This window comes from Chiloscyllium plagiosum, unplaced genomic scaffold (assembly GCF_037043375.1).
Source record: "Chiloscyllium plagiosum isolate Xiang-an unplaced genomic scaffold, Cpla_swu_hap1 HiC_scaffold_14, whole genome shotgun sequence".
NCBI lineage: Eukaryota > Metazoa > Chordata > Chondrichthyes > Orectolobiformes > Hemiscylliidae > Chiloscyllium > Chiloscyllium plagiosum.
The window spans coordinates 27,475,517-27,494,444 of record NW_028270152.1 but is presented as its reverse complement, the minus strand read 5'-3'; positions in this window follow the sequence as shown (position 1 = coordinate 27,494,444).

Genomic DNA, 18,928 nt, shown 5'->3' with positions numbered 1-18,928 from the left:
ATGAGGAGCCAAATGGTGGCAAGCCATCACTTGTCTTAATTCTTTTTGCCTTATTGTGGGTTGATTTTCTCCTTGAATGAGAGAGAGGCAGGTATTAGGAGATGTGCAAGTGGGTGAGACAGTTGGGGGCAAAGAGTCCTGAGTGAGTGAGTGCAGAGGGTATGCAGGATTAGTCGTGTTAGAGGTTGTGGGTGATGACAAGTGATGTTGCAGACAACAGTGAGAGTGGTAGGGCAGGATTCTTGGTGGGAGATGGGTGCAGTAGCACAGATAGAGTCTGTGGGAGGTAATAGAGAGAAGATGGTGGCACTTACGCTGGCCACATGTTTAATCACTGCAATGCCCTGCATTCCTCTGGAAGGCTGAAAGTGCACTGAGTTAGTTGGCAAAGTTGGTGCAAGCTGGCACGAACTGGTGTTGTGGCCTCCATTGCCGGCCCTGAGGGAAGAATACAAGAGCAGCAACTCACGTAGTGGAGAACTGGGAACCTTACAGCAACCATCTGGACCACTTCCATCCTCATGCTCCTGCCTCTTATGTCCGCAGGTTTCTGTGACCTGCTTCTATTATTCCATCGCATGTGTCAAATATCAGCCAGAACAACATTCTCAGCACTATTTGAGAAATTTACTGTCTTTTCTTATTTGTTCCTATTAGAACCTTACCTTCACTTTGATTTAGCTTGACCAGCAGTCCAGCATTAATATTTCAGTTATGCGTTCAGGAGTATTTGTTTCACCCACTCCACCTCCTCCCAAATACGTTTTTCAAGCCTCTCATGCACCAATTATTGGACCAAGTTTCTCAAGTGCTGGCCCGAGATGTTCTGGTCCAGAAGAGAAGGGAGTTCAGGTTTTGGGGAGGCATGGGCAGCAGTCAGACTCTCCCGACAGCTTTCACAACTCAGAACTTTAGGGGTTTTATCTTTACTTTCAATCAATTCTATATTTGATTCCATCATACTGGATGCGTGCATTACCCTGAATTTCAATCAGCCTTGCCTCAGTTCCGATTTGAGTGCAATGCATCATACTTTAATCAGCTCTGCTCCCTCCTCCAGCATGGAGCTTGCCTGTTGAGGCCTAATTGATGAAGTAGCAAAGATAATCGGTTTAAAATTATATTTGCTGATAATGAAATGTATGCTTTCCTCCTCCAAAATAAGCACAGTGCAGTTTTTTTATTGTATTCAAAGTCTTTTTCAATTAATCAAAAACAAACTGATTAAGCACAATTAGGCTTGTGCTGACCAGTAAATAGTGGAATTTGTATTTATATTTACATTTGTCTCACTGTCTTCCTGCTGCCGAATTTAATTTTACTGTTGCATCAATGTTGAATGGTGCAAGTTTAAACATCATGCAAAACTCTAGCTGCAAGAAAAACCCTCAAACAACGCAACTTGCTGCTGTTTTAAAAATATAAATAGAGGCATCGTGGACTGCGTTGCATGCTGAATGGAAAGTCTAAGCAAATAGCTGACAAAAACACACTAGCTGCATGTGATACTTTCCTAGATGACCACTCCTGATCCCTTGTGGTATTTAATACCTCTATCAGTGTGGACGAGGATTGTCTGAGGCACTTTGCTGCCACTATTCCTTCTTTGTCGTGAGCCTATCTAGTGGTTCATGGTAGAGGATACACCATCACAAAGAGCTGATAGCAATAAATACAAATTGTTTGGTCAGGTAATAGTTACTAGGACCTGAGGGTGCTGGTGTGGGTATGTCTCCTCCTTCTAAAAGCTACAGTAGAATTTCTTGTCTTCATCCACAGACTGTGTGTGACATCAGTAGAATGAGCTGAGCTAATGTAACATGAACATTAATTCCTTCAGAAACATTACCTCATCAATGTATGTTACGTAAATAGAAAGACATTAAAGTCCGAAAACATAGTCAGAGGAGCCACACTTGTGTAAACTGAGGATGCTGCCTAATACCACGTTATTTTATTTTGAAACAGCATCTAGGATGTGATGAAAAGGTGTTGAAATGGTAGTTTGTTGCAACGTTTGTTACGATACTGTAGCAAAAGTAATGGCTTTGCATTAGGAAAACATTGACTGTCAGAACGTACACATATAAATGGTGGTCACTTTAATAAAGCACAGTGCTTATTGATGGTACCAGACTAAGAATTCAATGATTCTCATGAAAAGTTTCAATGAGCCTCACTTCATACAACAAACACACTTGTACCGGCTACAATAAACTTTCTTATGGCATAACGGGAGTGAATATCATTTCAATCATTCCCAACAAAATCATATCCTTGTTTTATATTATTATATTGTTTGGCCTTGTGATTCAGACATGAAGCTGTATAGAAATATTACTGAATGTCAAAGATATCAATCTATTAGAGTTAATGAATTTATAAATGCAATTATTAATCTTATCAGTGGCATACTCAACTCCAAGGACACCCATAGTCAATAACACCATTCAGGATAAAGTGAACAAAACCCTACTGGTACAGATGTCAAAGAGAACACAGTAACTTTGAATTACCTGCAAGATCACCTTGTTTCAATTTTCAATAATCTTTCAGTATATATTTTATTTTAATTTATTAATTAATTTAACTTAATTATTTAATTCAAAGTGGACTACTTTTGGCCTGATATAAACCAATAAATGCCTATTCAAGATTACATGAATTATAAAAAAAGCAACTGAAAATCCACAAAATGAGTGTTATGCCAACAATTGTAGAAAATGAGATCTGAACTGACAACTTTGAGTTGCTAATGCTCTGGGTATTCCCTGACATTTCCTAGTACTTCACAGTGCCGCAAAAATGTGTGGCTGAATAATGTGAAAAATCAGTGCACTTATAACGAATGCAACACCAGATTGTCCTTAGTCATATTAGACGGTGCAGCGACCACCTAACCTACTTGTACATTTAAATTCTTTTCCTATAGCGTAAACAACATATGCAGAACAATGCAGTTAGTAAATAGACCACAAATTAGATGTTGCACTCCTACACAGCAGAGTTTCTGTGCTTTCCCCATATTCTCAATAGCTATTAATGCTGCAAGCTCTGAAAATTCTTTGCACTTTGATAATCATGGAATAATCCCTATGTTGTAATGTATTACTATATTCATACAACAAATGCATATATCATTCAAGCAGCTACTTGCAATATATACACGCTTACTTTTTCTGCACTTAAAATGCGCGGAAGCTTTGCAAACATTAAATAGTGTCTTAGTTGTGGATACGACATTGCTTAAGTGTTATTTCAGATCCTCTGTGTGTTCACAAAGGATTCATCACACCATGTTATCCATTATTTTTACAGCACTAAGTAACTTCAGCTGTAAGCAAAACAGCTCTCTGCGGATCGTCTTTTTAAAAATTCCACCCACTTATCATTCATTGCTTCTCTGGAAAGCACTGACTCTTACTCAGTTATAATTCCAGAGATGTTGGAAATCTGGAAACCTCATTCAAGTGACCATTCTTTTCTTGTAAGCTGGCCCAGTAATAGAGAGCTGCATAGCAGGGTGAGATTGTATTCACAGCCAAAGTCCATATCTATCCAGGACACAGCAATGGAGAATGGGAATCATCAGTTTTTTCCCTTATTCAACAGTGGCTGCTTGTAGCACTCTCCAATTCTACTCCAACAGAAAGGGAAACACAACTGATGTGAGCTTGTCCTCGAGAACCTCTACTCTAGAAAGAAAAGCATTATCTCAGGCATTAATATGGGCTCTTTCAAAGGCCAGTATTTAAAATGGGACGGGACTGTTATGAAGGCAAAACAACAACTTTCAAACAATACAAATTATTCTGTAATATAAATGCATAGTTTGCATTTTACATTTTTTAAATCAGGACTGCTGCACTCCCATATATATGTAAATTGTGATGTGATGATGATGGGTTGCTGAGTCAACATCATTGAGGTCTCTGATAATGCAGGCATGGAGTGGTCACTGAAATGAGGAGCCCACCTTCATTTTTTTAAACTACTGAATAAGCTGTTAAAACTTATATTTTCCGTCGTCCTTGACATTTTTCAGTGGGAGCACATGAAAAAAAACTATGAGGAGCTCACATCGGACGCAGATGGTTTGCAAAGGTACACATTCAGCTTCAAAACAAGGATCTAGCTACAATCAGCAATGGATCATCATGTTGAAAGTGAGAGACTTTCGCCATAGCTTAACTTTGGTATTTCATGATTGAAAATGTTAGAAGATATTATTAAAGATGTTATAGATAAGTTAGATAAGTTCAAGATAATCAGGTAGAATCAACATGGTTTTATCAAAAGGAAGTCATGTTTAACTGATTAATTGGTGTTCTTCTAAGTAGTAACGTGTGCTGTGGATAAAAAGGGACCAGTGGATGCATTGTGCGCAGATTTCCAGAAGACTTTCAGGAAGGAGCTGTATCAACAACTATTGTGGAAAGTTAAAGCTCACGGTGTTGGGGTAACATATTGGCATGAATAGAAGATTGGTTGGCTGACAGGAAGCAGACGGTATAAATTCATGGATCTTTTGCAAGCTGTAAGGATGTCACAGGGTCTCAATTCTTTATAATTTACATAATGGCTTGGGTGGACAGATTAGAAGCATGGCAGCTAAATTTGTTGATGACACAAAGGTAGGTAGAAAGGTGAGTGGGGCAGAGGATATAAGGAATTCACGACAAGCTATACATAGGCTACATGAGAGGGCTAAGATTTGGGAAATAAAGTATATGGTGGGAAAGTGTGAAGTTGTCTATTTTGGCAGATAGATCAAAAATTAAGCATTTTATTGAAATGGTGAGAGGTCACAGAGCTCTGAGATATAGACATATCTAAGGATTCTAGTGCGTGGATCACAGAAGGTTAGTATACAGCACAGCAAGTAATCATGAAAGCAAATAGAATGCTATGTTTGAGGTTAGGAGGGGAGGAGAGAGGAGAGAGGAGAGAGGAGAGAGGAGAGAGGAGAGAGGAGAGAGGAGAGAGGAGAGAGGAGAGAGGAGAGAGGAGAGAGGAGAGAGGAGAGAGGAGAGAGGAGAGAGGAGATCACACTGCTGGGAGTGTTTTTATTAAATTGGCTTCCGCAAAGTTCCAGGGATGTAGAGGAGAGGATTAGCAAAACAATTCTGGGTAGGAGTAAAAGGAACAGGGTAATCATTATGGGGGACTTTAACTTGCCCAACATTGACTGGAAATGCTTTCATTCTAGTACGTTGGATGGATCAGCTTTTTTCCAATGTGTGCAGGAGAGTTTCCTGGCACAGTTTGTTGAAGGGCCGACAAGAGGGGAGGCCACACTGGATCTGGTACTTGGTAATGAACCAGGCCAGGTGTTTTATTTAGTGGTAGGTGAGTACTTTGGAGAGAGTGACCATAATTCAGTTACACTTAGTTTAGAATTGGAAAGGGATAGTTAGATGTCACAGGGCAAGAGTTATAGATAGGAGAAGGGCAATTATAATGCGATTAGGCAAGACTTAGGAGGCGTAGAATGGGGCAGCAAAATGCAGGGGATGGGGACAATCAAAATGTGGAGCTGGTTTGAGAAACAGATATTGCGTGTCCTTGATAGCTATGTCCCTGTCAGGCAGGGAAGAAGTGATAAGGTAAGGGAACTGTGGTTTACTAAAAGAAATTGTATCTCTTGTTAAGCGGAAGAGGGAGGCATATGTGTCGCTGAGAGAGATGGTTCAGATGAGACAATGGAGACTTACAGATTAGCTAGGAAGGATTTAAAGAGAGAGTTAAGAAGAGCAAAGAGAGGACATGAGCAGTCTTTAGCAGATAGAATAAAGGAGAACCCTAAAGCTTTCTATAGGTATGTGAGGAATAAAAGGATGACTGAGATAGGAGTAGGCTCAGTCAAAGACAGAAGTGTGAAGTTGTGTGTGGACCCTGTGGAGATCGGAGAGGTGATAAACAAATATTTCTCATCGGTTTTCACTCAGGAAAAGGAGAATATTATAGAGAAGACTGAGATACACGTTATTACACCTGAAAGGATAGAGGTTTGTAAGGAGGAGGTGTTATCAATTCTAGAAGAAGTGAAAGTAGATAAGTCCACTGGGCCAGATGGGATTTATCCAAGGATTCTCTGGGAAGCTAGAGAAGAGATGGCGGAGCCCTTGACCTTGATTGTTGAGTCATCATTGCCTACAGGTTTAGTACCAGAGGACTGGAGGATTGCAAATGTTGTGCCCTTGTTCAAAAAGGGCAGTGGAGATGACCAGTGAGCCTTGTGTCTATTGTAGGAAAAGTGTTGGGAAGGCTTATAAGAGATAGGATTTATAATCATCTAGCAAGCAACAATTTAATTGGAGATAGTCAACATGGCTTCGTCAAGGGTAGGTCGTATCTCACAAACCTCATTGAGCTTTTTGAGAAGGTGACCAAGCATTTGGATGAGGGTAGGGCAGTTGTTGTGATGTACATGGACTTTAGTAAAGCCTTTGATAAGGTTCCACATGGTAGGCTTTTGGAGAAAATGTGGAGGCATGAGATTGAGGATGATTTAGCAGTTTGGATTAGACACTAGCTTTCTGTAAGAAGGCAGCGAGTGGTGGTTGATGAAAAATATTCAGCCTAGATCTGTTTTGGGATCACTGCTGTTTGTCATTTATAAAAATGACTTGGATGCAGGCATAGGTGGATGGGCTAGTAAGTTTGCAGATGACACTAAATTCGGTGGAGTGGTGGACAGTATGGAAGAATGTTGCAGGTTGCAGAAGGGACTTGGATCAACTGCAGAATTGTGCTGGGAGGTGGCAAATGGAGTTCAATGCAGATAAATGTGAGGTAATTCACTTTGGGAAGAATAACAGGAAGGCAGAATACTGGGTCAATGGAAAGATTCTTGGTAGTGTGGATGTTCAGAGGGATTTGGTGTCCATGTACATAGATCCCTGAAAGTTGCCACACATATTGATAGTGCTGTTAAGTAGACATACGGTGTGTTAGGTTTTATTGGTAGAGGGATTGAGTTCCAGAGCAGTGATGTCATGCTGCAACTACACTAAATGCTAGTGCGGCCTCACTTGGAATATTGTATACAGTTCTGGTCGCCCCATTACAGGAAGGATGTGGAAGTATTGGAAAAGGTTCAGAGATTTACCAAGATCTTTCCTGGTCTGGAGGGAAAGTCTTATGAGGAAAGGCCGAGGGACTTGGGTCTGTTCTCATTGGAGAGAAGGCTAAGAGGGGATTTAATAGAGACATACAAGATGATCAGAGGATTAGATAGGGTAGACAGTGATAGCCTTTTTCCTCGGATGATGATGTCAGCTTGAGCAGGCATAGCTGAAAATTGAGGGGTGATAGATTTAAGACAGATGTCAGAGGCAGGTTCTTTACTCAAAGTGGTAACGGCATGGAATGCCCTGCCTGCCAATGTAGTTAACTCAGTCACATTAGGGGCATTTAAACAGTCTTGGATAAGCATATGGATGATGATGGGATAGTGTGGGAGGATGGGCTTAGATTAATTCATGGGTTGGCACAACATCAAGGGCCGAAGGGCCTGTTCTGCACTGTATTGTTCTATGTTTTATTGAGAGGGGAATTGAATGCAAGAGTAGATAGTTTATGCTTCCATTATACAGGACCACATCCGGAGTACTGTGTACAGTACAGGTCACAGCAAATACAGAAGGGTGTTAATGCATTGGAAGCAGCTCAGAAAAGGTTTCTTAGACTGATACCTAGAATGAGCAGATTGCTTTATGAAAATTAGCTAGACAGACAAGGCCTGTATCCTCTGACATTTAGAAGAGTCAGAGGTGACTTTATTGTAATATAAGATCCTGAGGGTACATAGCTGGGTGGATGTCAAAAGTATGTTGCTTCTTGCGAGAGAATCTAGAACTAGGTATCATTGTTTAAAAATAAGGGATTGCCCATTTAATTCAGAAATGAGGAAGCTTTTTTTTCCCCACAGGTTGAGAGAAGAGTTGAGAGTTTTGAAATTTCCCTCCACAAAAGGTGCAAGATCTTTAAATATTTTTAAGGCAGAGTAGATATTCTTGATGACCAAGTGGATGAAAGGTGATCCAGGAATGGAGAGTTGAGGTTAAATGTCCAATTAGCCACGATCTTAGTGAATAGCAAAGCAGACTCAAAGAGCTGAGTGGCCTATTTTTATTCCTTGTTCATATCTCTAAAAGAGGAAGGGGAATAGCAGTAGACAATGCAATTCTGGTTTGGACTCCCTCCTACTCCAAAACCCTAGCTGAGAACCAGAAAATTCTGCCAATATACTGCAATCTTGCCCATGTAACCATATAATTAGTTGAAATTTATAATATTCGCAGAATCAGTTCCAAACTTCAAACCTGATATTTTCTATTTGAATTTTAAAATGCTGTTGATATCCTTCTCTGTAAACATATGGTTTCTATTAATATACAGCAGCATTTATAAATTGACAATCTGACTCAAGGAAGTATGCACAATCAAACTGCTAACTCCAGCACAGCAGTACACTGTTGATTCAGGGCTGTGCAGGGACTCTGCTTAAAGCAATTATGTAAGCACAAAGTGAAATCACGTCGCAACAAAGCGAGCAGGAGAATACCGAAGATTGAGCTGGCCAACTTTAAAAATAGCAAAACTTATTTTAACAGAAACTGTGAATAGGGGGCTTTTTCCCACTTCTAATTAAATTTTAAAAGCTGCCTATTTCTGAGTGTAATTAACAGCTAATATTATTGCAGAAATGCATCGCTCTAAAATATTTGATGCCTGAAAATGTGATTTTAGAAGCAACCAAAATAAAAGTTTATATTATATTCTGCACAATGAGCTCAATAAACTAACAAGCTGATAATTGTAAGAATGCCAATATTTGTACAGCCAGCAATGGAAGGCTTTGTTTTATTGACACTTTCCTTCAGACGTGGGTAACTTCTGTTATTTAGAAAAATGAGCAGGTTGTTTTTGGATAAGAGAGATAACCAAAGATACATAATTGGCTTAACAGCAGGAGACAGAGTGTAATGGTGGAGGGCTGCTTTTCGGACTGGAGGCCTGTAACCAGCAACATTCCACAGGAATTGGTTCTGGGTTCTCTCTTGTTTGTCATTTACATAAATGATTTGGATGAAAAAATGGAAGGTATGATTAGTAACCTTGCAGACCACACCAAAATTGGTGATACTGTAGACAGTGAAAAAGGTTTTCTAAGATTACAAAGTGATCTTGATCAAGTGGGTCAATGCGCTGACAAATGGCAAATGGAGTTCAATCTGGATAAATGCAAGGTATTGCATTTTGGTGTAATAACCAAGGGTAGTACTAATGAAATTAATGTTAGGTCCTTGGGTAGAACAGAGGGACCTCAGGGTGCAGGTTGACAAATCTTTAAAGTTAAAGTTAAAAAGGCATTTGGCACAGTTGCCTTCATTGCTCAGTCCTTTGAGTATAGGAGTTAAGACATTATGTTGATGTGATGTAGGACATCGGTGAGACCTCTTCTGGAATACTGTGTCCAGTTTTGGTTACTCAGTTACACAAAGGATATTATCAAGCTGGAGAGGGTTCAGAAGAGGTTTACAGGATGTTGCCAGATATGGAAACATTGAGTTATAAAGGAAGGCTGGATAGGCTGGGACTTTGTTCACTGGAATGTAGGACATTGAGAGGTGGCCTGATAGAAGTTTATAAAATAATGAGAGGTATACATAGAGTTGTGTTTTTTTTTCTGAAGATGAGGGATTTCAACTCAAGGGGACACATTTTTAAGGTGAGAGGAGAGAGATTTTAAAAAGACAAGAGGCAAATATTTTACAGAGAGGATTGTTCGTATATGAATGAACATCCTGAGGAAGTGGTCGGTGCAGATACAATGACAACGGTTCAAAGACATTTGGATGGAGACATGAATAGGAAAGGTTTGGAGGGATATGGGCCAGGAGCAGGCAGATGGGTCTAGATTAGTTTGAGATTATGTTAGGCATGAACCGGTTGGACCGAAGAGTCATACAGCATGGAAACAGACCCTATGAGTCTGAAAGCATCAGGTTTAGCAGTAGGCCATTCCAAACATGAGCATAGTGTTAACTATTTGGATGATGTGACCAGTCTAGAAGCAACTGTATAATTCTAAAGAGTTGAAAGATACATGCAGTACATGACATTTACAAAGTGCAGCGAAAGGGAATTGCTGGCAATGAAAAATATTGACAAGGATGTAAAAAAATAAATGCATGGCTGGAGAAATATTCTAAGGGGAATGATTTCAGACTCATGCAGCTTTGGGACCAGTTCTGAGGCAGCTGTACAAGCTGGATACATTGCACCTGAAAAGGGCTAGGCCCTGTAGCCTCACAGGGAGGTTAACCAGTGCTGTGACATGGGGCTTAAGTCATTTGGCAGTGGAAGGGGAACCAAGCTGCAAAATTAGAGCTGTATAGAAAACAGAGCTGTATGAAAAAAAAAGACAAATTTTAATTGAATAAAGAATAAGAAAGAGCAAGAATTAGATGGAACAACAAAAGAAATGTATCTGTCTAAAACTCTTCAATTATTTCCTGCTTTAGGTGCCACATTTTAGGAAATACGTGCAGGTACTAGACAGAATGCAAAAAGATTCATAAAAATGGTTCTAGGGATGAGGAACTTCTTTCAGGAAGAAATATTGGAAATCTGGGGCTTTTTCTCTGGGAGAAGAAAAGGTTCCAAAGAGATTTAGTAAACCTACTCAAAATCATGAGCGTTCAGGACAGAATAGAACAGTAAAAACTGTTCCCATTGATAGAGGGATCAAGCATCAGAGGGCACAGAATTCCGGTAATCAGTTAAAAAAAAAATGCCATGATGACATGTAGTAAAACTTCTTCAAGCAAGGAATGGTTAGGATCTAGAATGCACTATATAAGGATGTTAGAGGTAGAGTCAACAAAGTTTTCAAGACAGATTTGTCTATCAGAAAAGAATGAATCTACATGACTAAGAGGGCAAAGTTAGGGAATAGTGACAGATGAATTGCTTCTTTAGAGATCTACAATAGATCAAATATGCTGCAACTATTGCGTGACTAACTTCACATTGGAATGCATGTGTGTAGTAGGAGAAGTGAAACAAGTCAAGTTAATGAGCTTCAAGTGCAAGTTGTCACATGGGGTTATGATATAGTGGCTCTATTGGGAGATTTGGATGAAACAAGAGGATAGTGAGAACTAAATATTTTTAGTTAAAATTATTCAGGAGGGTTGAGGAAGGAGAGAAGAAATGAGGAATTTGACCATATTGATTAAGAATAATATTGCAGATCTACAGAAGATAGTGTGCTAGGAAGTTCTAAGACTGAAACTTTTTAATTAAGAGTTGTAGAAAAGGATGGAACTATACTTTGTTGAACTTTTTCTACAGAATCCCAAATAGTGAGACAAAGTTCAAACGATTAGGAAAACTTTGGTAGAAATTAAAAGAACAGTAAATTTAGGACATTTCAATTATCCTTATACAGATTGAGGATAAGGAATTCCTAAATAGTGTGAAAGAGAGCTTTCTCAGGAAGAAAAGAGTGTTGGATCTAAGCCTGGTGAATGCAGTAGAGCAACTGTGTATCTTCCAGTTGAAGAGCAGCTGATAAAAGTGATCATAAGATAACTAGATAACTATATTGCACATGGACTACAGCAGTTCAAGGCGGCAGATTATCAATACCCTCTCAAGGGCAACTAGAGATGGGCAATAAAGGTTGGCCCAGCCAATGATGTCCATGTCCCAAGAATGACTAGAAAATATATAATTTTACAATTACTACAATTAAAGTAGTTAGAGAAATGATTTTTTTTTAAATCAAAAGGTGAAAATAACAAACTGGAAGAGAACTACTTTCAGTTATTTGAGAAGGGATTTTGTATGGATGAACTGGAAACAATGATTTGCAAAGAAAACACAGTCAATAGGAAATGATGGGTCTTCAATGCAGAGGTGGTTCAGGTACAAACCAAAAATATCCTCATTAGGGGAACAGATCATAGCATTAATAAAAGGCACTGTTAAGGAATGATTAATTATGATCAAAAAATAATATTTTGTCAAGGCAAAAGGAACACGTGAGGTGTTGAATGCTTACTTTTTCTCTATCTTTACAAAAGAAGATAACATTGATGTCAAAGACAAGACAATACAGAAATGAGATAAGGTTACATAGATAGGACAAGGGCAGGTTAGCATTGACCAAAGTTAATGAGAAACAATTACTTAGGATAGAATTAGCAATCACATGGAAAAAAGGTAAGATGTTTAAGAAGAGTCAGCATGGATTTCTAAGTGGAAAATCGTATTTAATTAACTTGCTGGAGTTTTTTTTGAACAAGTAACAGAAAGGTCAATAAGGGTAATGATGTTGATGTGATTTATATGAACTTGCAGAAGGAGCCAAATACAGAGCCACACAATAGGCCTGTGAGGAAAGTTATGGATTATGGTATAAATGAGATAGTAGCAATGTGGATGCAGAATTGATGAGTGATAGGAAGCAGAGATAATGGTCAATGGATAAAGTTTTGGGCTAAAATGAGATTTGCAGTGGAGTACCCCAGGGGTTGGTAGTGGGACCCTGGCCTTTGCTCATATATATTAATGATTTGGACCTTCATGTGCAGGGTTACTAAACTTGGAAAAATTATAATCCAGGAGGAGGATAGTGTGGAATTCCAAAAGACATTAACAAGTTGGTATGGTGGCTAGATAAATGACAGATGAAGTTCAATGTAGAGAAGTGTGAGGTGATACACTTTGGTCCTAATAAAATGGGTTCAGCAGCAATTGTTTCAAAGTAAGTGTTATTATTTACTATCTCTTACCACGGATGCTGAAAATTTAAAATCTCGCTTACTCATCTCATACACATTATCATACAAAATGCCAGTAAACAATTTGATTATAAGTTATAGTTTTTTTTCAGTCTCTTATGTGGCAGATCTAAACTTTTTTAGATGAGTTATGTTGTAGTTTAAGTGACAGTCTTGAAAAGAAAACGGCTCTCCATGAGCTGTAGGTCTTCTTATAGTCAAATTTCCAGGAAGCTAATTCTCAGTGAACACTAAATTAGAACAGGTTGGAGTAGTTCTCCCACTTTCATGGTATGGCTGGCTTTTTGCCATAATGACTTTATGACAGAACAGCTTCTTGCAGTTTTCAAAAGCATGCAGAAGAAAATTAACATATATTTGCAAAGGCCAGGATCCCACTACCAACCCCTGGAGTATTCCACTGCAAATTTCATTTTAGCCCAAAAATATCCATTGACCATTATTCTCTGCCTCCTATCACTCATCAATTCTGCATCCACATTGCTACTATCTCAATTATGCCTGTGTGATCATGGGATGTCAGAAATCCCATTCCTTTTTGTCTTAAATGAAGCAGATGATTAGGTTGATTATACATACCAAACTGAGGATTTCACACATTGAGAATTTGACAATCAGTGAATTTATATTCCAACTGACCCAGGCAATTATATACCTGTTCATAATATTATTACCCACCTTTGGAGCAGGTGAAACACAGGTCTCCTAGTTCAGGGAAAGGGACACTACCATTGCACCATAAGAACCTATCCCATTCAATTAGTTTCAGGAAAGGCATTGAGTCAACATTCGTCTGAGAAGGTTTATTTTGCACTGTCTTGAGGTACAGGAGTGGTTCCAATGCACAGAATAGACAAAACAGGTGACCCTCAAACCATTTTTGCAGCTTCTTTAGTCAGTTCTAAAATATATAAATTAGTTCAGAATATATCAGGACACAGCAATATAGTTTTTTTTAAAAAACAAGGCATCTGTTAAAGTATGATATAAGTATGGAACAAATAAAACCACAAGAGATTAAAAGACTGATGGTAATGCAATTGAATAAATGAGAATATTCAGACAATAGTGATCATTAGATGTTTTGTTTTTCTTACTGTGGAGAAGTATGCAGCAGGATCCCCCAAGGGTCAGCATTAAGACCAATGGTTTCCTTGTTTACTATACATAAGCTGGACTTGGAGCACAGGAAATAAAAGTTTGAAGCTTGTGGCTTATGTGACTTTGTAGACGTTCGTAAAATCATGAGAGATATGGATAGGGTGAACAGACAAGATCTTTTCCCCAGTATAGGGGAGTCCAAAACTAGAGGGCAGAGGCTTAAGGTGAGAGGGGAAAGATTTAAATCGGACCTAAGGGGTGGCTTTTTCAGGCAGAGGGTGGTGCATATATGGACTGAGCTGCCAGAGGAAGTGGTGGAGGCTGGTACAGTTATGGCATTTGAAAGGCATCTGGATGGGTACATGAAAAGAAAGGGTTTCGAGGATATGGGCCAAATGCTGGCAAATGAGACTAGATTAGATTGGGATATCTGGCTGGCATTGACGAGTTGGACCAAAGGGTCTGTTTCCACGCTGTACATCTCTACATCTGTATGTCACTTGGTAATATAGTAAATAGTGAAGAGAGTGATGAAGCTATTGGATCACAGACGGACTGGCAACATCAGCAGATTTTTGGCCGATACAAGTTAATGCAGAGGATCCTGAAGTGATGCATTTTGAGAGAAAACATCATGGAGTGACAACATAATTGTAATGGTGTCATTTTGAATGGGTGCAAAAAAAGAGAGACCAAGAGGTGCATATTCAGAATTCTTTTAATTGAGGTCAAGTTGATAAAGTAGTCAGAAAACAGCATGAGATACTATGGTTTTGTAAATAGGCACTGAAAATGAAAAGAAGGAAGTCATGCTAAATAGTTTACAAATTATTGGTCAGGCTGTAGTTGGGACATTGCATAAAATTTCAGGCATCACATTTCCGGAAACTTGTCAAGGCTTCAGAGAAAGTACAGAGGAGCATTGCCACAGATGAGAGTTTTATAGGGAGATTGGAGAAGTTACTTCTGAAGGTGGAGAAGATTAAAGGGAGGCCTACTTCTGGTATTCTGATAGAGGGAAGAAGGAGAACAGTTTTCCACTGGCAAATGTATCAGTAGCCAGAGGCAAATGATGAAAAATAATTGGAAATGCAAACCAATGAGGGGAAAATGAGTAGCAATCTTTTCACAAAAAGGATTCAAATTTTAAATGTACTGAAAAGAATGGACCAAGGAAATTCCATACGTGATTTTGAAAGACGAATGAACATGTACTTTAAAAAGTAAGCAATTTGCAGAATTATGAGGAGGAAGATTGGACGAAATTCAACAGGTCTTTCAAAAACATGGCATGGAATAATAAAGCAAGACCTCAAGTGTTTCTCTGCAGAAGAGGCTAAGTATTTGTGAGATACAAAACTGGGGTATTACAAAGCTACCACTGCCAGGAAGGTATACTTACATTTTGCTGAAGCTTTTAATCTTGTATTTATCAGGACAAATTGCAAGAAAACCAATTTAAGGGCAAAATTAATATGTCAGCTACATGACAGCAGAGTGCTGATAGATTGGAAAATGGCCTCTGATTGGTAGAGTTGTTGCTAGGGAGAATGCACTAATTAATGATGATGATTGACAATTAGCTAGCAGGCAGGTTGATTCTTCTATGCTCTGTTTGATTTAAGTATGCTAAATTTATATTGGAAGCATAATTTCTCAATTTGACACAGGAATTTAAAATGGACAAAGTTGACAATAGCAAGTAAGCCATTTTCCAGCAGAAAGAGAGAGTAGAGACAAGCTATTCAAATACTATTATATTCATGGACACATTATATCCCAGTCATAGATATATTTTGCAATTTGCACAATATGTTACATTACTTTCTCTACATACTGCCAGCACTATATTTAGAATGGTCTAAATATGAACCCTTGGATAGTTACTTCCAATTAGAGTTCACGATATACTAAAATTCCATGGCTGGACCATGAATCTAGAAGACAGTACAAATGATGTAGAAATGAGAATTAAAATTCCACCATGGTACTTGGGAAATTTAAAATACAATTAACATCTGCCCAAAATACTTGACACTTCAGAAACATGACTGCAAAGAGTCAATGAGAAGGGCTAAGATACATGACGCTGTATTGCATAATGATAAGCTCAGACATGGTGCACGTGCCAGCACTTTATGCAGCACACACACTCCAGGCTGACACCGCTAAAAAGGCCAAAGTGTTAATTTTGTCAAGTTTCATGGAGGCTCTCTCTCAGTAAGCTTGCAAGTTTTCTTCTGCTATCATCCCAAATTTACCTCATTAACTACATGCACCATCCCTATGGCAGTCCCTCCCATCCAAACCTAGTTTGATTCTACCACACACCATACCCCAATGAACTCGCCACTGTTGGGATAGACCAGCATCCCTGGTCCCTACACCATTTTTCAAAGACCACAGTGCAGCCGGACTAGCTGTTAGTCTGGAATCACCAGAGATGATTCTTGATATTTGTTCCGGATCTGATAAATAAGGAGAAAATATTTGCACTGCTTTGCAAACAGGTACCCAGAGGTCCTGGTGGACAGGGTGACACAGAGGAGGACAACACTACTCAAAGGGTCTGGCACAGAAGGCCACACCATCAGACCTTGCCAGCCTAATCAGAGTTTAATATCTGGGTCATTGAGGTCACCCGACTGGAAGAATGTTCCATCAGGATAAGTGTCAACATCTTCTCTCTGCAATGCATACTCACTGTCTCTCTGCTACTGTACCTACCTCACCAAGGCTTATGCTCTACCACTCTGACTATTACATACATCTTACCCACCTCAACACCCTCACCCTCCTAACCTTGTGAGGCCTTTGCGCTACCTACCCATGCTCTTAGGACACATCACCACCTCCCCCATTTGCCCACCCCCCCTACTAGCAGCAGGGCTAATAGATATTCAACAACTTTCATTTTACTCAATTGCTCCCTTGTTCTCATTCCAGGAGAATGCAGCTGACAAAAAAGGTGGAGAGAACAAGGCGTGTGCTGCATTGCCTGGCATTTTCCTCCACACCTTTTACTATTGAGATGATCCTAACTGGCCTGAATGACCAGCTGACAGTGGCCAAGCCTTGGGCTGATATCAGAAGCTACTGTTGCCTGTACCTAGACCCTCTGACTGAGGGCAGTCTCCCTTAACTTGACTGAAGACTGCTGACAACCAAGAGATGCTTCCTGGCCTTGTGTCTCAGCTCAACAGCAAAGCAAGTCAGAAATCTGTCAACCTGGTAGCTCTAGCTAGGAGAAGCATGAATAAGCAAAGCAGGAGATGCTGTGAGCTTTCAGGTAGGTTCTGGGTCGGTGATAACTAGGAGAGTAAGTGAGCAAATCTGAACAAGCAGCAAACTGAAGTCACCAAGTACCCACTCCGACTCAGTGAATAGCATAGAGCACTCTGCTGGATTGGGTCTCCAAGTTGTCACCACCGATTCCATGGTGGCAGCCAAGTGCTTATATGCTGGAGACAGCACAATGCAGAGATCATGGCTGTACTCCAGCCATTTTTCCAACTTACTAAGTGCCTCTGGCACACTTCCTGATGTAACTCTCTCTGTACCTTAGGCCTGTCAATAATGACTGAGCACAGGGGCGTTTCTACCATGTATTGGCTGAACAGGTGGCTGGTCTCTGGTACCTCAGTGACAGAAACATTGGTAGTTTCTACACCAACTGGCTGTGGGCATGTAGCAGTGATGTGATCACCAGATTGTGCTCTTGAATCTAACCAGAATAGAGTGCCCAATGAGGCGATTGCATCTGTGCAGGTAGAGAGCACAGGTGACAGTGCACCTTTGGACAGTGAGCAGAGGCAGTGCTGGTGCAGACGGATAGTCGCTGCAGCCTCTTCCACTCTGTGCAGAGTCTTGGACTGCACCAGTGCATGCAGAAGAGAAAACGAGATCTGGAAAATGAAGATACAGACTAGCTTCTACAGAACACATCTAGAAGAGCTGAAAGTAATGCCATACACTGGGCTGCTGGTCCATTGGCATCAAATGAGTCTTCATCAGACAGCTCAATGGCCCCATCAAAATGGGTGAGGATTTCTATTGCCAGAACCCCCACCTCAGCAGTCCTCTGTTGTAAAGAAATCCACAGATTTACTGTCCTCCATTAAGAAACCAGTTTTAAAAGTCTAATTCTTTATTCAGAGATTATACCCTCTGAATAGCTCTCCCAAAAGGGGAAAACGTCCTCCACACACCTATCCTGTCAAGCTCCTAAGAATTTGTATTTTTCAATCAGGTCACTTCTCATTCTTCTAAATTCCAAGTACAGGCCCAACCTACTACATGTCTCCTCAGAATGTAATCTCTCCATACCAGATAGCAGGCAAGTGAACCTTCTCTGGAGTGTCTCAAATACCAGTATATCTTTCCTTAGACAAAGAGCCCAAAACTTAGTGATTGTGAGGCATGCCAGTGATTAAGAAGCACAAGAAAGAGTTATATGTACATTAGACGTTGGATGCTGAAGCTTGCAGAATATAAGTGCAATGGAAGAGTTGATCAATGAGTGTATGAGGTAGCAAAGGGAAGATGGTGTCACTTGCATTATAGTGCAGGGGATCATTGACTTGTATCCTTTACTTTTGCATTGCCCTTTGACGCAGGTCAATGGAGTTGGTCTGTGTTGTAATCTCAGACCAGGCTACACAGGTCTAAGGAGATGAATTGCTGGTGCAGTCATCTGGGAACAGGATATCCCTTCTATCAGTGACTTTGTCCCACAAACACCTAGAAGGGAATAGTGATCGCGAGAGCCAACTTGCACTCTTAGGAAGCATTTTTGAGGCAGTCACTACAGACCGAGGGAAGGTCCCTAGTTTGTAGCATCTGAAATGGCTTTCAGTAGTTTGTAAATATAACGCTAGAATCTTCAGGCAGGACCTTCTACTTATGCACCAAATAGTTCACTGAACAACTTGCACAACATCTAGCTTGCAAAGATAATGAGCATGAGTAGGCGAGATATCTAACCCTGGGCATTGACAGGATGCCATACT